Source organism: Lissotriton vulgaris, chromosome 7 (genome assembly GCF_964263255.1).
Source record: "Lissotriton vulgaris chromosome 7, aLisVul1.2, whole genome shotgun sequence".
NCBI classification, from domain to species: Eukaryota; Metazoa; Chordata; class Amphibia; order Caudata; family Salamandridae; genus Lissotriton; species Lissotriton vulgaris.
The window spans coordinates 833,383,663-833,410,381 of record NC_141695.1 but is presented as its reverse complement, the minus strand read 5'-3'; positions in this window follow the sequence as shown (position 1 = coordinate 833,410,381).

The window sequence follows — 26,719 nt, the reverse complement described above, 5'->3', positions numbered from 1 at the left end:
TTGGCTTACATTTTTATTTCCCCTTTCAGAGCGTGACAATAAGGGCTACCCACCTCCAACCACCTATGAAGCTAAACCAAATCCCTTAACTTGTAAGTAAAATATTTTTTTGTCACTAGCTGCATGATATATCACACATACCAGATTTGTGGTTAACCTTTCACTGAGGGCTTTACATACGCCCTATAGGAGATTCGCAAAAGTCTCTGATATACTTACACTTGAGTCGCCAAATAACAGGTTTCTGCATACATGGAGTTTAAAGTGTACACTACAAGCTTCACAAAGGACCTGGATATGCCGTAAAGGGATTTAGGAAATGGACTTTTGAATATGCATGAGTTTGAATCACATTTTGGCCACAATTGTGAATTAGGTAATTATTGTGGTTGTTGTGCAGTAATCACATGTCTCACAGTGTAATGTCTAAGCTGTGTGTGAATATATTAATTCAGGGCCAGATGTATCAAGATACCGTTTTGCGAATCCTAAATAGCGTTTTTTTGTGAATCGCTATGTAGAATTCGCAAAACGGTATGTGTGTACAAAATCGCTATTTTTTAGCGATTCCTTATTATTCTTTATTGGCGAATTCGCAATTTGTGAATTCGCAAATAAAGAATAATTTCCAATGCATTCTTATGGGCCAGGAGGCCCATAGGAATGATAGTGCAATAATTCTCAAATTGCGAATTCGCAATTTGCTAATCGCAATTTGAGAATTATTTCAAGGGTGCAGGGGTGTCTCAAAGACACCCTGCTGCACCCCTGAAATCTACATGTGTGTGCATGTGGCACACATACATGCCCTACGGGCATGTATGTGTGTCACATGCCACCCTCACAAATGCCAAATAGGGCATTTTTAAAAGAAATCGCAAATTACCACCAACTACAAGTTGGTGGTAAATTGCGATTTCTTAACACAAATTCGCAATTAAAAAATGTTTCATACATATCATTTAAGGAATCGCAAAATTTGCGATTCCTTAAATGCTATGGCAAAATAAGGAACCGCAAATTATTGCGATTCCTTAAATTGCGATATTTTTGATACATAGGAAAAAATGCAAAAAGGCCGTTTGCGAGTCGCAAAGGCCGAAATTCTGTGAATTTCGGCCTTTGCGAGTCGCAAATGCCTTGATACATCTGGCCCTCAGTCTCTTCTTAACACTTCGGATACTGACCAAATGGTAATCCCCAGCACGGTTTGTAAATGTGGAGGGTGTGTAACAGAATGAGTACAGACTAAATGAATCAAACTTTAAATAAGAGAAATCCCTTGAAACGAAAAAGAAAAAAAGAGTCATCATATATTTTTGGGTCCCGAAGAAAGCCAACTAACCGTATAGGGAACAACTTGTCTAAACATGTAGGCCCAGAGATGCTGGAAATATTACATTTCTCCAAGCGCATCGGAAACTGTTTTTAAAATGATTAGGGAACCCTTGTGAATATCATTAGGTAATTTTAATTTTATTCTTGCATTCCTCTGTAAATTAGAAAGCTCTCCCTTGGAGTAAACATTTCAGCCCGCCCAGTTACACCAGGTAGCTGGGTGTGAACTCAATGATGAAGCATGCCAATAGGTGTCCTAGTGGTTGCGAGCCTTTAAAGACCTATGAAGGATTCTCCAATAGGTTTAGGAAGACCCTCAGGGCCTCATTTCTAAGCCCTTTTGCGCCACAGGAACATCACTTTTTTGACGTTCTGGTGGTGCAATGTACCACAGCACAGGGCCGGACTGGCCGTTGCGTGCACCGGGCAATCCCCCGGTGCGCCGCATGGTTGGGGGCCGATTTGGGCCCCTGGGGCCGTTTTTTTGTTACAGGGCCATTTTTGCAGCATAGCTGCAAAATCGGCCCTGTTCCAAAATCGTCCGAAAACCAACCACGGCAAAGAGCTCAGCGGCAGGGGCCACAACATATTTACAAGGACTTGTAAAGCCACTTCATGTGACTTTTCATGGCATTGTAAATATGTGCCCCTTTCAAGCAGTACACTGTATGAAAGGGTAGTTCCATGGGTGTTGCTGTGCGTGTTCCCAAGCAACACCCATAGAATCTTAAGCATTCCCAGAATTACGAGAAATCGTAAACCTGGGAATGTGCCAAAATCTAACGCCACCCCAGGGATGTCATTAGGGAGCATAATGATGTGTTTTCATTTCTCCATGTTTTTTCTTTTATCTGTGTACGCTGCATTCTGCAGCACACATAGAAAGAGGAAACCACCTGAATTTATTGATTTTGTGCAGGAAGGTGTCTGTCCCTTCCTGCACAAAATCAATCAGCCCCTTAACACAGGCACCCTTGCACCATGGTGCATGGATGCCTGCGTTGGCGCATGGCAGCCCATTGTGTGCCACACAGGGGAAAAGGACAAGAATGCACTGTATCTCATAGATACAGCCCATGCCTGCCCATTTATTTTGACTATGGGCAGCACAGCAAGAATCCTTGCGGTGCTGCACTACGTCAAAACTTCATAAATGAGGCCCTTAAAATCTTTGGGTTTTCTTCCTCTAAATGATATATTGATAAGCAGCTGGGAAATAGGGCGAACACATGGAATCTCTTCTCGCTCGTCCCTTTTAATTTCATCTTAGTGTTTAAAAAAAATCTGGATTTAGTAAGCATCCTGAGTAACCGCCAAGCCCAGGCCCAAAATCTACAGCTACCCACGTGTGATTTGTCCATGTTGTGCTTTCCTGATGCTTGCGCTGAGCCCAGTCGCACAAGTGGGGTACCATTTTATTGGGACAATTGTTGGAATGCTCATAGTTAGGAAATGTGAGCATCACAAAGATTTCAGAACTTTCCCTCACTAGAAATGTGAAGAAAATGTGTGTTTTAGCCATATTTTGAGGTTTGCAGGGGCTTCGGGGTAAGAAAAACATGGTGAAATCCACACAAGTTACAGATCCCTGAACTCCCCAGGGAGCAGCTCCCTGGACTCCCTGGGGTTGTCTAGTTATCAGAAATGCCTGTGTTTGGTAGGTTTGCCTGGGTAGTGGGTGAGCTAGGGCCCAGAAGTCCTAGTTACCCACATTACCAAACAGGTTAATTTTCCACTTAGATTTTTCGATGTCTCCATGTCGTCATTTGGAGCATTTTATATCAGAGATGCAAGATCCATCCACTTAAGTGTAGTACCATTTTTTTGGGGAGAAGTGTGCGAACTCTGGGTGGGAGAGATTTTAGGGATCCTCGCAGATTCCAGAACTTTCTCTCACAGAAATGTGAGGAAAATGGGTGTTTTTAGCCAAAGTTTGAGTTTGCCAGGCCTCCTGGATAAAAAAACTTAATGGAATCCAAACAATGCAACCATAGTGGGTGACTAGTTTAAAAAAATGTCTGGGTCTGGGTAACCCCAAATTCAGAGATGCACAAATAACCACTGCTTCTAAACTCAGTATCTCGTGCACCTTTTCAGAAATACATAGGTTTCCTTTATACCCATTTTTCATTCATAATATTTTACCACATGAATTGCTATCTGGTCGGTGCAGAATGAAAAATCATTATACATTGCAGCAAAGTTGTTGGTTCTGGGTATGGCGTCTTTTTGGAGAACCTACAAACCCTTTTAATCCTTGCCACCAGAAGGGTCTTTCGGATGTAACGATAGCATTGTGACAAAAGAGACCTACACAAATGACCCTTTGCTGAATTCGGAACTTTGTCTACTTTTCAGAAATGTCAAGCTTTCCGGGATCACAACAAACCTATTGTTGATGCTATCAAAAACAACTTACCCTGTTTGCACAGGTTAGCTACATTTTGGTTATTTTTCCTGTTCTTTCTAGAGGCATCCACAGCCTGGGGTAACTTTAGAATCCCAAGAATGTTACAAAATAAGGACACAAATTTGGAATGACTACCTTTTGTGGAAAAAACATCTGATGGTTTAAGCGCAAAACACCCAAACATCCAAGAAAGGCCTCGGAACCGAGCCAGTGATATAGCCCTGGCAGTTAAGTGCTTAAACTTTGGAAAGTTTTCATCAATTGGTAAATATCACATCAAATTCTAAGAGGAAGAAAGAACTGGTCTGGTCATTTTCAACTGCTTCTCAGCAGCTGTTCTTCCAGTTAGTCTCTCCTCAGCAGTTGACAGACAACCATTCTTCGCTCTGCATTGTATTCACTGCATGCAATCAGAACACTCTGGTATTTGACTTGGCTCACTCTACACGTTCTCACCTAATCTAGTTTACAAAAAAATCTGAGTGAATGCAATGTAGCTACCTAAAGAAAGCAAACTGTACTTTATTATTGTTACTATTATTGTTCAAATATGGGATTTTCCGCATATGGGGCCACATGTATCATTATTTCAAAAAAGCAATGACCTAATTGTGATTCACTGCAAATCGCAATTATTCAATCGCTATTTGAATGTATGACACTCCATGAGTTTTATTTAGAGTTTCCTAATGGGTCGCAAATCGACATACTTCATTAATATTAATGAGGCCGGTTGAAATTTCCGACCTATTAGGAATCGCTAAAATCACAAAGATTGTGGCCTGCTGGAGTCATCAGACCACCATGTCTGTGATTTCTTTTAAACAAAGCAATATTTTTTTTAATGCAGCCCATTTTCCTTAAACAAAAACAGGTTGCATTTAAAAAAGAAGCATGAAAAGTTTTCTTTTCATTTTTGAAAAGCAGGCATGGCCCGTGAGACCACTTACTGCTCTTAAAAAAACATTTTACAAACATTCACAAAGAGGAAGGGGTACTTGAAGGAGGTGGGGAAATGCAAATGTTTTGTGACTGAATTTCGGTCGCAAAACATTCCGCTGCGATTCGGTATTGACAGGGCGCCCTAAACACGCTCCTTCCTAATACTGAATCGGTATGTATTCACAATTCCAAATTGTGATTCGGTAACATGTTACTGAATCACAAATTGGAATTCACACATACCAAATGCATTTTACCTGTCGCAAACGGCCTGATTCTGTGAATTTGGCAAAATGCATGATTCATGGGGCCCATGGTTCTTATAATGGGAATAGCACCAAATGTGGATATTTGGTAGCAGTCGTCTTCATCATGCCTCATAGACCACATGACAGCTCCGTTCATAATACTTAATATCCACTTTTGAGACAGCTAGGCTATTTCCGCACTTACAGGATGCGCGGAATGGGTATGCCACCAAGCCACAGGCAGTTCAGCAGTTGCCAAAGCATTAAGTGCAGTTAAATTCAGATACATTTTCATAATTGTCACTAATGCACTGCGCCACCACAATTGGCAGTCTAGTTTATTAAAATCAAGGAAAAAAATCGTTTTATACATGCTAGAGGCTTCTAACAAATTAAGTGTTTGTAGGTACTAGAGGCTAAAAATCAAATGCGCGTATGAGCTGTCTGCAATGTGTTTTAATAATAAGAAAATGTTCATAAATGCTTGCAGCGATCATTGATTCATGCTAATAGGAGCTAAATAAAACCATTCGCCTCCAGTTGAGTCACCGGTGCATTATACAATAACTTTCCCTAGGCAATCCAGAGAAAACAGAAGTTACATTTCTCCCTAGTGACTCTCCAGTTGTTCATTTATCAACCGGACCCCACTACCCAGATCTCAGCATCTACTCTCGCGCAGGGGGCTGTACAGGCCAAGCAACCTGTGGCCGCGCCAGCTTTAATCACCATGAGCTGCACTAGGTCTAGGAACACCTAACGTTAAATACTTCTTATAGGGTCGCAACAGGGTTTGCTAACATGCTTCCAAAAACCTGTAAACTGCACTAGGTAGTTCTATCTGCAGCTGGGCACTTGCTATACGAGATGCAATGAAAGAACAAGTCTGTCAACTCTTGAAAGCAGGGAGTGAACAGGAGTTCTCAAGCAGGTTTCAGACAAGGAAGGGGTTTAATATGAAGAAAGATGTATATAGTGAAAGAACTGCCCTGGCGTGAGTCGCGCAGGATGATTGGTTGTGCTTGCATTCGGTAAATCCTACGAAGACTTTTCTTACCCTTGTGTGTCAGACAGATTCCTCAGTGGAATTCCTGCAATGCTGTAACAAAGGTGCGCCAGTAGTAAAATCCAGAACGCAGAGCAGCAGCTTAACTATCAAACCCCATTATTGCAGGACAGGCGATATCTACTGGGGCACATCTGTGGTGGTTGGGTCGGTCGTCTCTGTGTCCAGGGGTTCTTCCTACCATGGCTCCAAGTACACCCTTTACGAACTGGATTCTTATGGTAAGGAGGGCAAGTACTCCAAGGCTTCTCAGGGGGGTAGTCCAGGGGCAGAGAATAAGACCTCAACCAATCAAAAAAGAGACACAATAATTCACAGTTCTGCCCGAATGTGTCCTAGTAAAAGTAAGTACTTGAATGTCACAGCAAAAAAAACGATGTCATGCTTTAATGGTGGCTCTGCTACAGCTTTCTGGGATCGCACATGCAGAGGTTAGTTATGCTCCACAAAATATACCATGACCTATCTCAGTTGTTAGTATAATGACAATGTCTTCAGTGACTAGCAGGAATAAACAATCGGGTGCAATGATTAGGCTCTGGTGCAAGTTCTCTAAGTGATCACCATGGCTGGTAACCCGTAGTTTAATCTAATAAGTTCTTCAGAAAAAGGAGTTTGTGCTGGCAAACATTAACTTCCGCCGACATTCTTATCTTAGTGCGATCAAGACACAGTTTCTTAGTTTTTCAATCTCTGGCCCATATTAAACGAGCAGTGAAGACACCTCTTGGTGTGGTGCAGGATGGTGCACTTGTAAAGTTCAAAAAGCTGGTGTCTTAGTGGAGCAGGACTGTAGATGGCAGCCTTGCTCCTCACCCAGGCACCACTGTCGGAACCCCTGCTGGCACTGCCCCACTCCCCCCTTTGGCTGGGACCACCCCTATCGGAGCCGAAGGCCCTAGGGCCTCAACATCCAGAGACCTTTGGGGCGAGGGGCCCTCACTCCCACCTCGTTTGGCTCTCGCCCTCTTTGATACCGGAGGCAATGCAGCTCTGGGGGCCACCCCACACCATCTGGGCCTCTCCTCAGCCCCCTCCGGGACCCAACTCCGCCAAGGATTGCCCCATATCGTCCATTCTCCGCATCATAGCCTCCATCAATTCCTCTATTCGAGAGCGCTTCCTTAGGTGAAAATGCAATAGGTCTTGCCTTTGATTAAGTTAAAGCCATTTGCTTTGCTGATGGTATTGTATAGCAAAGCAAATGGCTTTAACTTAATCAAAGGCGAGACCTATTGCATTTTTAGTGCTTCTGTCTATGGCACCAGCCATCCGGGGGAATCCCCGATGAATAAATGGCCAGCCGTCCATGGTGCCACTTCGAACTCTAGGCTCGCAGGCCTCTTTCGCCTTACAGTTACAGGTGATGTTCAACCCTCTGCAGGTGACACCTGTTATTTCAGGATGCTTTCAGCTCTCTGTACAGTTTATATCGAGAACTCTTTGGGGATTGCGGTGCGTTATTCGCAGATACGTTCACTACATACACCCCGACCCCTCCCCGCATTTCGTGATTTACCTCACAATCACTTCTACTCATTAGCCTCTGAGTGGCTGTAAGCACAGTCGGTGATTTGTTGGTGCTTGTATGGGGTGTGTGCTGTCTCCTGTAGGGTGTTGGCCAAGAGGAGCAGGGATGGCCTTTGTTGTCTCCACCACACTGTGTCCGACGACCCCTCCAGGGGCCTGTGTCCGTCTCCTGTCCCTGTCCTTTTCCAGCCACCTGAACCGGTCTGTCCCGTCTGTAACCCTACCTCCAGCTCATGCATGGGGCAGCAATCTAGATTGCGAGCTGCTGGTTCTTGCTCGTGCACTGAATTTCTCTCCAGGTGTCATTGAATAGGTCTGGTCTCCCCCTTCTAGTCTCACTCAGCCTGTCTCTGTCTTCCCCGCAGGTATCTTTTTACCCGTCTCAATGATTACTCGGCCAGCCGGGAGGTGATCGCGCTGTGTGCGGAGCTGTCAGATATCATACCCAAGGTGGGTAAGTGGAGGGGTCTGTCTGCCCCGCCTTGAGTAGCTGAACCCGCCCCAACCAAGCTCCCGCATGCCAATTTCACACGGTCCAGTGAGGGCAAGTGGAGGGGCTAGGCTAGCACTGAGGGAGCCTGACACCGGTGGACAGTCTGAGGGTTTGAGGAAGGGAGAATGATTACCAGTGGGGAGCTGGAGTGACAGCCCGGAGGGGAGAGAGGGAGGGAGGTGAAGGGCTCAGCTGTTAAGGTCAGTTGGGGTAGGGAGCCTGGCGGTCGTTGGAGCCTTCGCTTTGACTTGGTGCAGGAGGGTACACAGGCTCTGGCTGATTGGGGAGGGGGGTAGTGATTGTTTGCCATGAATGGGGAGTGTGTGGCAGTGGAAGCCTGACGCCAGTTACCTGACTGTGAGGAGTTTGGCGCTAAAGCCGTGGCAGGTTTAATGCCCGGGCAGTTGCAGTCTGTTGTTGAAAGAAATAAGGCCCTTTGAGGACAGAAAGCTTGTGTGTCACTGGGTTTTTGGATCCTGTGGGAAAGTGAAAAGCATGTAACTCATGGCGGCGGGAGCATTGGTGGGGGGGCGCTGTCTGGAGCACTGACAACCTGTGAGTTGGAGGGGCCTCATTGTTTGTGGAAGTGGTAGCCAGCGAGAAGTAACAAGCGCGCCCATCATGGGACGGACAGAAGATGTGCACGCAGGGACTGCCTTTACTGGCGGCGAAAAAAAAAGTCCCCAGTGTATCACGCCGCAAGTAAAGCATCCAATCCCCGCGTGTACATCTTCTGTCTCGTTTGTCTCCCTGTGTGCACGCTGGAATCGTATTGATTCCAAAAGGTCTCGGCATGGCAGAGCAGCGCATGTGCTGCTTTCGCCAGGCCGAGACATAAAAACCGAGCCTTCACAGCCCCCCACACACCCCACAAATGGTCTACCCACCTGTGCACCTTGCTAAACACACCAGATAATCAACCAGTACCAGAGAACCACTGTAAAACCAACCAAAAGCCAAATTATGACCAGCACACCCTCTTAAGTGCAATATATCACTTGGTACAACCTCAGGAAAACTTTACAAAATAGACAGGCCCTGTCCCTCCCTCCCAGTAGATCGTCAATTGGGACTCAACAACTCCAATACACAATTAGAACCACAACAAACACCGACTCAGCCACAGCTGCTGGACTAGTCCACCACAAACACTTCCTTTGCTCCTAACAACCGGCATAAAACCATGAAGCAGCACAAACAAGGGCCCCCCAATTTCCCCCTCACATTACTAGGCCAGGCAATGCATCAAAAGAATCCCCTGCACCTCAGCTACACAAAAAGGGGGGTCTGCTCAGAAGTCAGCGCGTGTTTGAGCAAATAGCTGGAGCTGCCACCGCAAATCCAATGTTGCGGGTCAGGCAAGTATTCACTCAGTCTGCGCGGCTCCCAGTGTGCTACCAAACTGCCGACCACTGCTGATTCTTGGGCCGCTTCCTGGTTCTGTACCTTGACGACCTGTAGAGGGAGACAAAATAAAAAAAAATCCAAAAAACTGTGATCTCTGTCGCGTAGACTTCCTTTGTTGATGTGCTGTGGAGCGGCGAAGGAAAAGACCATCACCCAAGGATCACAGCTACTCTTTACCTACTCTGCAGATCGGAGCAATTACTTCTGTGGAGAAGAAATGGAAAAAAAAAGTGGGATGGATTGGGTCTCACTTTTACACAAAAGTTTTTGACAGGGGAAACATGGCCACAATGAATCTCTGTCTGTCATCAGCCTTCGTGAAGTATCAGTACAGACAGAGTGGTCCCAGACAAACATGCAATAAACACAATCGTAACAAGAGTAGATACATACACAGGTAATTATAACAATTAGTATCAATCAGAGAAAGACAAAACAGAGCAGGCTCTACCTAGAAACCGCCTTGCCTTTAACAGCAGAATTTGCTGACTCGCCCCTTTCCTCCACCATCCACTAAATGCTGGTGCCCAGGAAGGACAAATCAGCAATCCCCTGCTAAAAGGTCCTCTAAACAATTTGAAGCATAATCTTGTTTCCATTCTCCGTCACGTACGTATCTGGGTTCTCCATCTCCAGCTTCAGGAATAAAGATGATATACTTCCACTCTCTGGGGAACTGTTTCCCATCCTCCACTTTGTACCATGCTCAACCAGTGGTAATCCAAAATGGATCCCACTGGTTATAGTCATCAGCAGGCACATGCATCAAGCCATTAAAAAAATCGCAAAACGTGCGAATCGCAAAAATAGAGCAATTGCGATCGCAAATAACAGTGATCCAATGCATTATCCATATTTTTGCGAAAAACTGTAATTTTTCGCAAAAATAAGGAATCGCTAATTAAATCTGCGAAAACACTTGCGATTCCTTATTTGCGATTCTGAAATACAGAATCGCAAATAAGGAATCGCAATTGAAATGCATAAAAAATCGCAAATAGCGATTTCTATAGAAATCGCAAAATTGCCATCGCAATTTAAGAAGGGACACAACCAGGTGATAATCATGAGTGCAAATGTGAAACAGCTGAAAAGCAACAGAAAATGATTTAAACACACCCACAATGAGGTCCCAGAAGTCAAAATGGCAGGGCTGTACCTGATGGCGAGGAGGATGAGGCTGCAAGCTGCTCGACAGAGAGGGAGGCGAATAAATGAGTGCATCTTCAGAGTCCACATAACTTTGCTAGGACAGCAGGAGGACGAGATATATGATAAGTATAGGCTGAATGGCCAAATGATACATGATCTAATCAATGAATTGGACCCCATCCTGCAACAACAGACTCATAGGACCAAGGCAATCCCAACGCATGAACACATTTTATGCTGCCTACATCTACTGGCGTCAGGGAGTTTTCAGGGAGTAATTGGAGTAGCAGGAGGTGTGTCGCAAAGTGCATTGTCACGAATATTCAAAGCGTTCCTTGATGCCATGATGGTCCGGATACACTCACATATAACTTTCCCTACCACAGCCCATGACATTGTTAAGACCAAGCAGGAGTTTTACCAAATTGCAGGCTTCCCCCAAGTACTGGGTTGTATGGATTGCACCCATGTGGCAATATGTCCCCCTGCAGCATAGGAATATTTGTATAGGAATAGGAAATGTTATCATTCCCTCAATATTCAGGTTGTGTGTAATGCCAAAAACATCATAGCGGACATTGTCTCGCAATTTCCTGGCAGTACACATGATTCATATATCGTCAGGCAAAGTGGTATTCAGACCCATCTAGCAAGGGGAGTTTTGTAGAAGGACATTTGCTAGGTAAATATGTGTAATACAGCATTCCATTCATTGTACAAATGGTAATGTCAAACAACTACTGCCAGCCTTAAATCCCTCACATGTAGGTGACAGCGCATACGCCTTGCGGAATTACCTGATGACACCTTATCTCAATCCTACGACTGCCGCCCAAAGGCGATACAATGCAGCACATATCTTAACAAGGAACGTGATAGAGCGAATATTTGGGCTGCTGAAGAGTCGATTTAGACGCCTTCATAAGACCGGAGGAGCAATGAAATACAACCCTGTACAATGCTGCAAGATAGTGGCAGCATGTGTCATGCTGCACAACATTGCGACAAAGGGTGGTTTGGAAATGGAGCTGTCTGACAGTGACTCGGAGGATGGGAACCAGCAAGTCCAACACCACCCTTCCCAACAAGGATCAGGCTTAGCAGAAGGGCGCAGACAAAGATTGGAGATTACACAGAATTACTTCTAAGGTGAGTAATGATGACACAAACACAGTACATGAAATGAAAAGTAAGCTTTATGTAAACAAATTGTGACCAGGGAACTGAAGCATACTTCCAAAGTGACAAGTGACACAAGAGTCTTGCCAAAAAAGATATAAAAAATGAAAACAAGTATTACTTGAAAGTCAGTGATTAGGTCACATTGTAACAATGGTTAATTCACCATCTCAGGTACATGTTGTGCATGGGAGTCTAGCGCTTTTTCCCGCGAACACCCAGACGCCTGTCAGCGGCAGCAGCTTCTTGACTTACGTTAGTAGTGGATGGGCTGGCACTGCGTGTATTGTGTCTCACTGCACTTGTAACTGGCATTGTTGTACTGCTCATGCTTGAGGCACACTCACTACTTTCTTCCTGTGCCGACATTTTGCCTCCACTAGTAGATGCATTCATCATCTCAACCGCATTTGTAACTTGATCTACTGCTTTGGCAACATCCCCGCTCCAATGACACATTTCGGTCTGCATTGTCACACATCTACGCGCCAGCAGTGTTGTTGCTGTGGCCAGCCTATTGTTAGACTTTACTTGCAGTTTGAGCTGCTGCATGAGTTGCCGATGCTGTCTATTGTGCGATGCATGCCCCTCCTGCATGACCTTTGTCAGTGCCTGCATACTACTGACAAGTGCTGCTATGTTGCCTGACATTTGTGATATTTCCTCCTTCACTAATCGAGTGCTCTTGGCCTCCAGGCGTGAACGGAGCATCTGTCCCTCAAGGCCACCCCAGACCTGATTTGTCTGCTCCACCTGCTGTGGTCTGCGTGCTCTGCGTCTTCTCCGTTGCACTCTGCGATTGCCTCTCCGGATCTGTGTTGGTGTAGTTGTGGCTGTACTACTTTGACAAATGCTGACATCAGGTGCTGCATATGCCTCATCATCTGACACCATGGGAACCAGTGTGGGGACAGGTGACCTACGGGAATGTGCCACACGTGACTGTGTAGTTGGCAGAGCTGGTGTGTCCTCAGGTTCTGAAGCGCAGCTGTGCTGCATTTCCAGGACCTCACTATCCTCGACCTCACCACGTTCTGCATCTGTGAGGTTAAACAGTGAAAACAGCATTAATGTATGCTTGTGAGGTTATGTCACTGTTGACAAATATTATATTTCATTTACTTTTGAACATATGCTACTCTATTTGAAATCGTTTTTAGGTCGAGCGACCTATCTCAATGCGCATGCGCATTGAGCGGGAGCTCGATATAAAGTGGCTTAAACAGAGGTTTAACTAGCTGGCGATTTGGTGCTGTGCCCGTGAAATGCTCGTGCACAGCATCAAATCGCCAGCCATCTGCCATCTGTTCCCCAGCAGCTCCGCCCCACAAGCTTCCCCCAGCGTGCGCTCTGGCTCAGCTGAGCGGCACTCCTCCCACACCTCTCACACACAAGTGAAGCTTCACTTCAAAGCATGCACGTTATCATCCACTCGCATTTCTCCTTCCTTCCAGCGCTGGCTTGTATTTGAGTTAGGATATTGTTTCGTTCCTTCACTTCAAAGCATGCACGTTATCATCCACTCTCATTTCTCCTTCCTTCCAGCGCTGGCTTGTATTTGAGTTAGGATATTGTTTCGTTCCTTCACTTCAAAGCATGCACGTTATCATCCACTCGCATTTCTCCTTCCTTCCAGCGCTGACTTGTATTTGAGTTAGGATATTGTTTCGTTCCTTCACTTCAAAGCATACACGTTATCATCCACTCGCATTTCTCCTTCCTTCCAGCGCTGGCTTGTATTTGAGTTAGGATATTGTTTCGTTTGAGGCGGTCTTTTGCCCAATTAAACACCTGGATATATTGGAAGCTTTAATCATTTCACTGTAACATTTCTGATTTTTTTTGAGGCACGACTGTTGGATGTTCACTTTGTGCTCAATAAAGTTGCATTGACTAACGACTCCCTTGGAAACTTGAGAGCATGCATGGAGATTTGAGTACGTTGCACGTTTGTACAAATCATAATAGTTTCAGTGAGTACAAAACACGATGTCACATTTACGCATCTTAAATAACCGGGTTCTTCACGCAGTTGAGAGCTTCTTACACAAACCAATTACAGGGAGGTTCCCATCACATGGGTTTGCGTGGACACAGAGACTTTTGTTGTACTTTTGTCATTTACCATAGAGGGCTTAGTGCGCCTTTGGTTAGCATACTTAACTCTCCTCCCCTCGCGACGCTCTTCCCGCAAACCATCTGTTCCCCAGCCGCCTGCCTGCCTGCCTTGCATTACCACATCAAAGGCAGCCCAGACGACCTCCCACAAGCTTCTCAGCGTGCGCTCTGACTCAGGCCGGCACATCTCCTCCTCTAATTATTCACTGCATGGCCTGCTACAGAGCGCACGCTGGGAGAAGCTTGTGGTAGGAAGGCTGCAGCCGTGTATATCATTTTCCTCTCCTTGCCCCTTTCTCATTATGTCTGACTTGTTAAATGATTGTCCTATATTCATACCATTATTCCCAACACTCAGGATTTTGTCACTGTAAACAAGATTTGGACATTATAGTTAATACAACTCAAATACCTTTAAAACAAACATGAACTGTGCTCTGCTTAGCTTGTTAGTCTCTTGAGGCCGGTTTAAAATGAGTTTGTCAGTGCAAAGAAACCACGCTGCTGGCAAACGTTCCCTTCACAAACGGACTTTTGATGACTTCTGTGTAGAATGTTCAAAATAAATGTTGCGCCTTTACACCTCCATCCCACTCGTCTTATTCCTCCTAAAAGCACTTAATTAAAAAAAAAAGTGCAAATGTGTCTAGCTTCACCTTTCTTAATAACTCGACTGACAACATAACTCCAGTATGCAAACAACCTATTGATTTATTGCAGCATAAGGATTCATTTATTAATCAGTGTTCTTCTGATACTGGCCATGACGTGTTAGTAACGTGAATACCATCAGTTGTAGTGATACTCGTGAAGATAAATATTTCAATGTTCCTATTATTTCAACACGCGCTGTTAATTTTAGCATATTTCCTAGCGGTTTCTGATCTTAGTGGGCTTTAAGTGTGTATTTCCACTGTCCTACATTATTTATAAGTGGTTAGAGGTCTACATTTGCAATGCCAATAGTCTCTCTCCCTTGCTCCCTCTAGCTCCCTCTCTCTCTGTCTTGCTTGCTCTAGCTCCCTCTAGTTCCTTCTCGCTCTATCTTACTCCCTCTAGCTCCACCACCACCACATCCACCACCACCACCGCATCCACCACCACCGCATCCACCAACACCGCATCCACCACCACATCCACCACCACATCCACCACCACATACACCACCACATACACCACCACATCCACCACCACTTTAACCACACCCACCACCACCACCACCCCATCCACCACCACTGCATCCACCATCACCACCGCATCCACCACCACCACATCCACCACATCCACCATCACCTGCACATCCACCGCCACATCCACCACCACATTCACCGCATCCACCACCACCGCATCCACCACCACCACATCCACCACCACCACATCCAACACCACATCCACCAACACTTTAACAACACCCCCCACCACCACATCCACCACACCCACCACCACTACATCCACCACCCCATCCACCACCACCACCCCATCCACCACCACTGCATCCACCATCACCACCGCATCCACCACCACCACATCCACCACATCCACCACCACATCCACCATCACCTGCACATCCACCATGACATCCACCACCACATCCACCACCACATCCACCACATCCACCGCATCCACCACCACCGCATCCACCACCATCACATCCACATCCACCATCACCACCACCTCCACATCCACCATGACATCCACCTCCACATCCACCACCACATCCACATACACCGCATCCACCACCACCACCCCACCCACCACATCCACATCCACCGCATCCACCACATCCACCACCACCACCACATCCACCACCACATCCACCACCACACCACCACATCCACCACCACATCCAACACTTCCCCCACCACCGCATCCACCACCGCATCCACCACCACCACATCCACCACCACATCCACACCCACCACCACATCCACCACCGCATACACCACCGCATATACCACCACCACAAACACCACCACCACATACACCACCACATCCACCACCACTTTCACCACACCCACCACCCCATCCACTACTACATCCACCACCCCATCCACCACCACCACTGCATCCACCACCACCAACACCCCATCCACCACTGCATCAACCACCACCACCGCATCCACCACCACCACATCCACTGCATCCACCACCATCACATCCACCATCACATCCTCCATCACCTCCACATCTACCATGACATCCACCGCCACATCCACCACCACATCCACCACATCCACCACCACCACCACATCCACCACCACCACCACCACATCCACCATCACCACCACCACATCCACCACCACATCTAACACGTCCACCACCACTTCCACCACCACTACATCCACCACCGCATCCAACACCACATCCACCACCACCACCGCATCCACCACCACCACATCCACCACCACATCCACCAACACTTTAACCACACCCACCACCACTACATCCACCACCCCATCCACCACCACCACCACTGCATCCACCACCACCACCACTGCATCCACCACCACTGCATCCACCACCATTGCATCCACCACCACCGCATCCACCGCATCCACCACCCCATCCACCATCCCCACCACATCCACCACCACATCCACCACCACATCCACCATCACCACCACATCCACCACCACATCCACCAACACTTTAACCACACCCACCACCACTACATCCACCACCCCATCCACCACCACCACCACTGCATCCACCACCACTGCATCCACCACCACCGCATCCACCGCATCCACCACCCCATCCACCATCCCCACCACATCCACCACCACATCCACTACCACATCCACCACCACATCCACCATCACCACCACATCCACCACCACATCCACCACCACATCCAGCATCACCTCCACATCCACCATGACATCCACCGCCACATTCACCGCATCCACCACCACCACCACATCCACCACCACCACATCCACCACCACATCCAACACATCCACCACCACCGCATCCACCACCACCACATCCACCACCACATCCACCAACACCACATCCACCACATCCACCACCACATCCACCACCGCATCCACCACCACATCCAACACATTCACCACCACTTCCACCACCACCACCACATCCACCACCGCATCCACCACCACATCCACCACCACCACTGCATCCACCACCACCGCATCCAACACCACCACATCCACCACCACCACATCCACCACCACCACCGCATCCACCACCACCGCATCCACCACCACCATATCCCCCAGATCCACCACCACCACATCTATATGTGTGTGTGTGTGTGTGTGTGTGTATGTGTGGCTGTGTGTGTGTGTAGGTGCAAATGCAATGTTCTTGGATTTTCGTCACAATAAAATACACTGAACATAATCTTCACAAAAGTTATTTACAAACGTTTAAGGTATTGCCATTATAAATTACTATAACTTTTATTTAAGTATTAATTATTTACAAAATTAAAAGCCATTGTTATTTGTAATATCAATACATCTAAGTCACGTAAATACAACACACATTGCATTACAAATGCTATAGGTGTCACATTTGCGAAAGTTAAAACTATTGACATTGTAACTGACAAAGCTATTAATTTTGCTATTTTCAAAACCAACACATAAATAAAAAAAGTGTCATTTACAATACCAATCGCTCAAACTTTCCTAATGCGAGACCTATTGCATTTCCAATGCTTGTTTACATATGTGTGTGTTTGTCATTGTAACTGCTTGCCCTGACTACAACTCCCATGATGCACTTCCCATAGAAATGAAATTGTAGTAAATGCTTTACAGTGTGCGCCTGCGCTGTGCTGGGCTAACATTCTGACTTCAGTAATTGGGACAATGTAAACATGCATTCCTCTTACCTTCAAACGTGTGTGCAGCTCCTGAGGTGTCCAGCTGCGTCACACCAACAACAGCTTCCGGCTGGATTGGGGACTCCACCAAATCCTCCAAGGGAGTGTTTCCAGTGTCTGGTGGTGTACCCCCTCTTGTTTTCTGTGCCTCCTTCAAACGGTCTGCAATGCGCACCTTGGCCCGACTGCGCAGGTCGTAATACCTTTTTTTTAGGTCTTAAGTGGTACGGTGAGTCACCCCAATGGCATTGACTCTGTTCTGGATCCGTATCCATATCTTCCTTTTCTCCTGCTCAGGTACCTTGAGAGAAGCTTTCCCCAAAAGCTTGTCATGGCTGTGCACTACTCCCTCAATCAGAGTTTCTATTTCCTTTCCAAAGATTTTTTTTTCCTGGCACTTTGGCTGTCCTCTGCTGTTTGTGCAGGTTCCATTTTCAGTTGTTTGCTGGTGTTCTCAATCTCTCTCTCACACTCCTCTCCTGCTCCCAGAGCCAGCTCCCTCTTCTCTCTGAGCCTCAGCACTGAAAGTGAGGCTCGGAGTGCACACTTCCTGGTTCTGACATCATCAACATGCATCAATGTGCGACCCCGGAAATTGCGAGTTCGCAATTTGTGAAATCGCAATTTGCGAGTTCGCAAATTGAAGAAATCGCAATCTTTTCTGCGATTTTTTGCGATTCCTTATTTTTTCGCAGATTTTTTGATGCATCGCGTATTGCGATTCCTTATTTGCGATTCCTTAATAATCGCAAATAAAGAATCGCAAACTCATTTCCTGATGCATGTGCCTGCAGATTCTTACCATCAAAAGGAGTCATGCTATCATCGACACCATACATACAAGCCCTTGATAAACAAACAGCATGTCTGCACACGGGTGTTTCATCTAAGCAGAAGTTTTACATAAGAAGGGCCGGTAGGTCACACTCCACCCCCCCCCCCCCTCCCCACACCCTTAAACCAAAAAGAGGTCTGCTCAAGACTGCTAATCCACAAAAACCGGTAAGCTGCTAACATCACTTTACATCAACAATCCAGAATATGGACAGTAGTCCAATTTCGGCAAAAGCAGGGACACTTGGTGCGCCCCTTGAGGTTACAAAACAGGTTATGGACTTTGGATTCAGCATGGACTGACCTAGGCCTCAGTGCACATGTTAGATTAGACTGACAGCAGGGTCATCAAAACATCAGAACAATAGTTTCACATGTAGTCAGATCATTCACTGCAGGAGAGCACACCCACTTACCAGGCAGGTGAATAGTCCTGTTACAATACCACACACAGTAAGGACGCCAAGCAACTGGCTTAGTTACAGGGCCAAGACAAAGGTGATGTTGATGGGCATGATTAGCATGAATCCATCTCTCAATGGTCGATGGGACTTGGTGCGCAAAAAGTAAACAAGTTGTATAATCAGTGTTTGGACAGAATAAAAAGGTGTAGTACAGCCCAAATTGATAGGCCACATCTCTGCACAAGAAATCCTGTAACTCCAAATTCAAATCAGCCTTATCGGTAAGATTGGATGTGGCCTTACGGCTAGAGCGGCAGACCTCGAAGCTAGGGAACTGGGTTCGAGTCTCGGCAACGACTCTCAACATACTGTGATTCTGGGCAAATCACTTAATCTCCCTGTGCCTAGGAATAAGTCCAGCTTTAACCCCTTCTCTGCTAGGCCTTTTCCCCTCCTGTGCTAAGACTTTTTTTGGCAATTTGGGGTAGTGTGCGCTTAGGCCCGTGTAACTTTTTGACCACATAAGGTATCCATGCCAAATTTGTGTCCTTTTCTTCCAACATCATTTGGATTCTAAAGGTGCCCAGGGTTTGTGGATTCCCTTGGAGGGGTCCCAGAAATTAAGCAAAATACAGTGAAATTTTAGTTTTTTTTAGAAAAATGGGAAAAACGGGCTGCAAATGAAAGCCTCTGGGTTTTTCCCTGCAAATGTTATCAAAAAAGGGCTTGTGGGGCTGAAATCTCCATTTTCTCAGCTTTTAGGGAATGGCAGTCTTTTGTCAGAGAACCAAAATTTTTCACACAGTTTTGGCATTTTTCTGGGACATAGCCTATTTTTGCTTTTTTTAGAGCTTTGAACCTCCTTCCAGTTAATGGTAGAAATGAGTTTGAAAGCAATAATGGATCCTAGAAAGCTATACATTTTCAAAAAGTGGACAAAATTTTGAATTCAGAAAGGGGTCATTTGTCTAAATCCATGAAGGTTTCTTTATAGAAACTAACAGTTAAATATTGGAATAATTGCAAATTAGTTGAAAAAAACAGCCTTTTGTCTCAACGTTTTCACCTATAACTTCTTGTAATTTTGACAGTTCTTTGAAAGCAATATACCGTTCCATTCCATTGACCTTCCTGGTTGTGGGGATATATAAGACTTGTAGTGTCACCAAGAACCCGACGAACCCAGAGTCAAAAACTGAGCAGCAACTTGCAATGGTATTTTAATATTTACTGGGTATAGAGCACTTATTCTTGGAAAATGTATACATGGAAAAATCGGTATGAAAGACACCTATGTGTTTCTGAATTGGGTACAAACTATAGAGTTTAGAAACAGTATATATTTGCACATTTTCAAAATTGGGAATACTCATACTAGCATGAGAATTATTGGTCATTTTTCAAAAAGATTTTTTATTTACACAATGTCTTTCATTGGGAAGGGAGAAAGGCATGAAAACTCAATAGGTAATAACAGTTGATTTACAAATCTGAATTACCCTAAGTTTTCCGATAAAAACGGTACTTCACTTGTGTGGGTCGGCCTTGTGCCTGCGACAGGAAACGGCGCAAAATGCAACGTGGTCACACCTAAATATTGCAGTTAAAAATTTACCCTTTTATGGCAAAATACCTAGCTGTAGTTTTTGCACCCTAGCTCTGCCGGCACCTAGGAAAACCTGGCAAACCTATACATTTTTTAAAACTACACACCCAGTGGAATTCAGGATGGGGTGATTCGACTGCCTCCCACCACTGTCTGCTACCCAGAATCCCTTGCAAAGCTAAGAAATTGACAAAAAAACGCATTTTACTCACATTTCTGTGGTGGAAAGTTCTGGAATCTGCGTGGATCAACAAATTTCCACCCACCCAGCATTTCCCCAGATCTCCCAAAAAAAACGGTACCTCAATTGCCTGGGTCTGCCTAGAGCCTGCGACAGGAAACAGCGCAAAACACAACGTGGTCGCACCTCAATTTCGCAGTGAAAACGTGCCCTTTTTTGGCAAAGAGCCTACCGTTTGTTTTTTAACCCTAGCTCTGCCGGCACCTAGGGAAACCTAGCAAACCTATGCATTTTTGAAAACTAGACACCCAGGGGAATTCAGGATGGGGTGACTCCACTGCCTCCCACCAGGTTCTGTTACCCAGAATCCCTTGCAAAGCTAAGAAATTGACACAAAAACACATTTTCCTTACATTCTGTGGTGGAAAGTTCTGGAATCTGCGTGGATCAACAAATTTCCACCCACCCAGCGTTCCCCCAGGTCTCCCAAAAAAAATGGTACCTCACATGCCTGGGTCTGCCTAGTGCCTGCGACAGGAGACAGCGCAAAACGCAACGTGGTCGCACCTCAATTTTGCAGTAAAAACGTGCCCTTTTTTGGCAAAGAGCCTACCTTTCGTTTTTGAACCCTAGCTCTGCCGGAACCTAGGGAAACCTAGCAAGCCTATACATTTTTGAAAACTACACACCCAGGGGAATTCAGGATGAGGTGACTCGACTGCCTACCACCAGGTTCTGTTACCCAGAATCCCTTGCAAAGCTAAGAAATTGCTAAAAAAAACACATTTTCCTTACATTTCTGTGGTGGAAAGTTCTGGAATCTGCGTGGATCAACAAATTTCCACCCACCTAGTGTTCCCCCACGACTCCCAAAAAAAATGGTACCTCACTTGCGTGGGTAGGCATAGTGGCTGCAAGAGGAAAAGGCCCAAATCGTATGGTGGATGCTTAAATATTACCTTTAGCAAAACTACCTTGTTTTTGGGGGGGGGGCACCTGAGTTTTTGGCCCGGAGCTTGGCGGCCATCTTTGGAAACTACCAAACCCAAACAGTTTTGCAAACTGGACACCCGGAGGAGTCCAGGGAGGTATGGCATGCGTGGTCCCCCAACGTTTTCCTACCCAGAATTCCTTGCAAACCTTAAAATTAGGTAAAAAAACAACTTTTCCATATATTTTTTCGTGGGATCTCCGTGCCAACACAAATATCCTACCACCATGCGTTCCCCTTGTTCCCCCGAGTAAAATGATACCTCACTTGTGTGGGTGGGCCAAGGCGGAACAGGCCAAAAATGTAGTTTTAAGAAATTGTAGTTTTTGGGGCTGTCAAATTAAGCACATAGAATTCTACTGTTTTAGGGTAATCCTAGTCACAGGCCTTTGGCCCACCCACACAAGTGAGGTATCATTTTACTCGGGAGAACAAGGGGAACGCTGGGTGGTAGGTAATTTGTGCCGGCACGGAGATCCCACGAACAAAAGTATGGAAAAGTGGTTTTTTTAAACATAATTTTAAGGTTCGCATGGAATTCTGGGTAGGAAAACGTTGGGGGACCCACGCATGCCATACCTCCCTGGACTCCCCCGGGTGTCTAGCTTTCAGAACTGTTTGGGTTTGGTAGTTTCAAAAGATGGCCGCCGAGCCCTGGGCCAAAAACTCAGGTTCCCCCCCCAAAAAAGAAAATTGTTTTGCTAAAGGTATTTTTTAAGTCTCCACCGTACAATTTGACCCTTTTCCTTTTGCAGCCACTATGCCTACCCACGCAAGTGAGGTACCATTTATATCGGGAGACCTGGGGGAACGCTGGGTGGGAGGAAATTTGTGTGTGCCCAGTGATGCCACGGTTTCCCACACAGAAATGTGTGAAAAATCTGATTTTTTTTTAGATATAGTTGAGGTTTGCAAGGGATTCTGGGTAAAGGGACGTTGGAGGATCCACGCAAGCCATACCTCCTTGGAAGCCCCCGGGTGTCTACCTTTCAGAAAAGTGTGGGTTTGGTAGGTTTCCCTAGATGGCCGCCTAGCACGGGGCCAAAAACGCAGGTAACCCCACTTGCAAAAGCTGGACCACCCGTTTTTGTGGTTGAATGTGGACCCGGGGGGGGGGGTGGGTGGGGGTAGAAAAGGCCACTAGACACCAGGGATTGTCTTTGCTTTAGCAATGGAAGCGACCCCTTGGGCAAGGGTTGCTTCCAGGGGGTTCAAATGTTAAAAAGTTTTATATTCTGTCCACCATTGGGACAGACGCCCCATTTGTGACCTAACCTGAGACATAGCCTGTTGTAATGTGTATTTTTTGTTTTCTAAAGTGTAATGTTTTCTTTTGACTGTTGCAGTGTGCGTTTTCATTACTGGTGGTTCTGCTGTTTGTGTAGTTGCATGTGTTTGGTAAGAGACCTTTTTTTGTACAATTTTAATGTAAAGGTTTTTGTTTTGAAAAGTCTGTAGTAATACGAGTTTGTTTGGTTTCTGTTTTTTGTGATTGTGAAATATGTTTTGCATTTGTGCTTGATGTGTATTTTGCTTTTTGTAGATTTAAGGTTTTTTTCCTTCTTTCTAGTGGGATATCATTGACTAATTGCTGTGTCTTTGCAGAGTAGGTGCTGGTGAGTGTGGCTATATTTTGTAAGTGAATTATATAGTTGTTCAGTTTATAGATCTTTGTGGTAAAGGCTTACATTTTTTTACCTACTTTACACAATCTTGGTTGTTGAGTTGTTTGTGCAGTCTCCTTTCTTAGTGAGCATAATGGCTAGCCGCTGGATTACCGCTCAGCAAGTTGTTGGAATGCTTTATGATTCTTCCTCTGACCATGGTGCTGAGAGTGACTCTGATTCTGAGGCAGAGGTGGGAGGTGAAGATTCTAGTAGTGAGTTTTCTCTGCGCATGGCATCGTCTGATGATGAAGATACCCTGAGTGCTGATGAAGCTATTTTTGGTGTGGATGAAGTGCCTGTGGTAGAGGATCACATTGATGTGCCGATAGTGCGGCAAGAGGCATCTGGGGTGCAGCGTGGGGCTGCTAGACTTCACATTGGTATAGTGCGGCGAGAGGCAGCAGGTCGCCAGCCTGGGGCTGCTAGACTTCCAGTTGGTGTAGTGAGACAAGAGGCAGCTGGGCGGCAGCCTGAGACTGGAAGACTTGTCGATGAAAGTTCATACCTCTCGGTTGCCCCAGGCATGGTGCAGCCGGCATTGCCTGAATTTACTGGTGTTCCAGGGTGTAGGGTGAACACTGAAAACTTTTTGCCAATTGATTTTTTCAAGTTGTTTATGGATGATGTGTTTTTGGCAGAGATTGTAAAGCAGACTAATTTGTATGCAGAACAGTTTTTGAGGGAGAACAGTGCCAGCCTTAAGCTGCACGCAGAAAAGTCTAAAAAAAAGATTTTAGCCCAAGGGGTCGCTTCCTTCTCAGAAAAACAATAATCCCTGGTGTCTAGTGAGCTTTTATGCCCCCCCTGGGTCCAGAATCGGTAAACAAAATGCCCAATCTGCCCCCAGGTGGGGCAGAAAAGTCTAAAAAAATTGTTTTGGCTCCCAGGAAGCGACCCTAGCCCAAGGGGTCGCTTCCTTTCCAACAGAAAAAACCATCCCTGGTGTCTAGTGGGCTTTTCTACCCCCCCTGGGTCCAGATTCGGCCAGAAAAACAGGCGATCTGCCCCCAGGGGTGGCAGAAAAGTCTAAAATAATAATTTTGCCCCCAGGAAGCGACCCTTGCACAAGGGGTCGCTTCCTTTTCATAAAATAAATAATCCCTTGTGTCTAGTGGGCTTTTCTGCCCCCCTGGGTCCAGATTTGGCCAAAAAATGCCCAATCGGCCCCCAGGGGGGGCAGAAAAGTCTAAACGTAAAAATTATGCCCCTGAAGGTGACCCTTGCCCAAGGGGTCGCTTCCTTTTTCAAAAATAAACATCCCTGGTGTCTAGTGGGGGCATTCCTGGTGCAGGATCGCGACGCTGTGCGCGATCCTGAACCAGGAATGCCCTGCATTGGGACATAAGGGGAGAGGAAACAGTGTTTCCTCCCCCCCGATGCCTCAAGGCACTGAGAAATGGCCCCCCCGCCCCACCGGAGAGCAGGAAACTCACCTTCTCGCTGGACGCGCTGGAAAGAAATGGCTTCCAGCACTTCCTGATGACGTTGGCGCGCGCTGAGCGCGCTGACGTCACCAGGAAGCGTGGGGGGGCCCGGGGGTGGCAGCGAAAAGTCTTCTGCTGCCACCCCTGCTACAAGCACCATGATCGATGCCCCAGGGGGGGAGCGCCAGTACACTGAGCCTACCTTTTCTAGATGTTATGGTCAACATAAAGGACAATAGAATTGTCACCGAACTTTATGTCAAACCTACCGATAGGAACAATGCACTACATTTCAACAGTTGTCATCCCATACTTCTGAAAAAAACATTTGCCATATTCTCAATTACTCAGGGCTAAAATAATCTGTTCAGAACCAGAAACATACCAGCATACAGAAAACATCACACTACAGAAATACAGAGACAGGAAATATCCGGAGTCTGTTCTACAAGCAGCCAAAGAGCATATCACGTCCAAAAATCGTACAGATCTACTAATCCTGCGGAATGATCAAGCACGCAACCTAAGACCAGTGTTCGTGTCCAGATACTCAACCAGAAGCATGGACATCAAAAGAATCATTCTGAGAAACTGGCAGATGATCCAACATGAACCTGATTTTGGTGGAATTTTCAATCACATACCCTTGTTTGCATACAAACGTTCCAAAAATATTAAGAATTTCCTGGAAGCTCAACCAAGACAAGCAACAATCAACTACACTGGAACCAGACCGTGTCTTAACTGCAGCCATTGTCACAACGTTATCAAAGGCAACACCGTTAACCATCCAACATCTGGGAAAGCTATCAAATTACAAACCAGCGCGGCCCGCGATTCCATGAACGTTGTGTACTTATTGAAATGCCCATGTGGCTTGCCTTATGTGGGAAAAACAGAGAGAAAAGTGCAAGTTTGCAGATCTGAACACAAGAGTACCATCAGAAATAAATCGCTGAAATCACCACTTTACCTCTAACCAGCACAACATTAGTCAATTGAGGTTCCTTGTCTTGGAGACTGTTCCTGTGAGACAGGGTATTGACACTAGAAAGAGACTCCTACAGCGTGAAATCGTTTGGATAAAGAGACTCGATGCTTGCCAACCGAAAGGATTAAATGACAGGATGGAATATAGCTGTTTTCTTTAACATGTTTACTTCCACATTTTGCTCATAGTTTCTTTACTCACCCCTTTTCCTCTGAACTCTGTCTACAGCCTTTTACTCACCACCCCCATATTTCCTGTACTTTTCTCACCCTCACATTCCTTCACCTATTTTTCTATTCAATTAATTTGGTTAACTAACATTTTTCAATACTATTCTTATTCGTCTTTCTCTTCACAGCTTATTTTGGTCAGTTAACATTTTGCATTTTTGTACCAGTTCTTATAGCATGTCTAGTGTTTTTTCTATGTCCGATTTTCTTGTAAGCACATCATACGTTTTTTCAAACACATAACTCTACCATTTGTTTACACAGACACACTCCAAGATGGTTGTTGCATGTTAGTCCACTTTTTATTTCTCTTACCTTGTTACTATCGTGCACTGATTTTCCGATAATGCTGTTCAATTATTTTAACCCTCTGCTTTCATCTTTTCCATTTTTTTTCACTTTTTCTCATTTAAACTTATTGCACCTTGTCATCCCACTTTGGGAAGCGTTTACATATACCTGCGAAGCCTGTTAACTGCACTCTACCGGTAACGGTAGTCCGTCACCGTTGTTTATTACCAGGATCACGGCACACACCTCTATTTGATACACACCTTAGCGAGGATAGTAAACATTTCAAGCTTCGTTGCGGTCATGACGCACTCGAACCCGCGGTTCCCCGTTAAGACTTTCACTAAGCCACCTTGGACGTTTG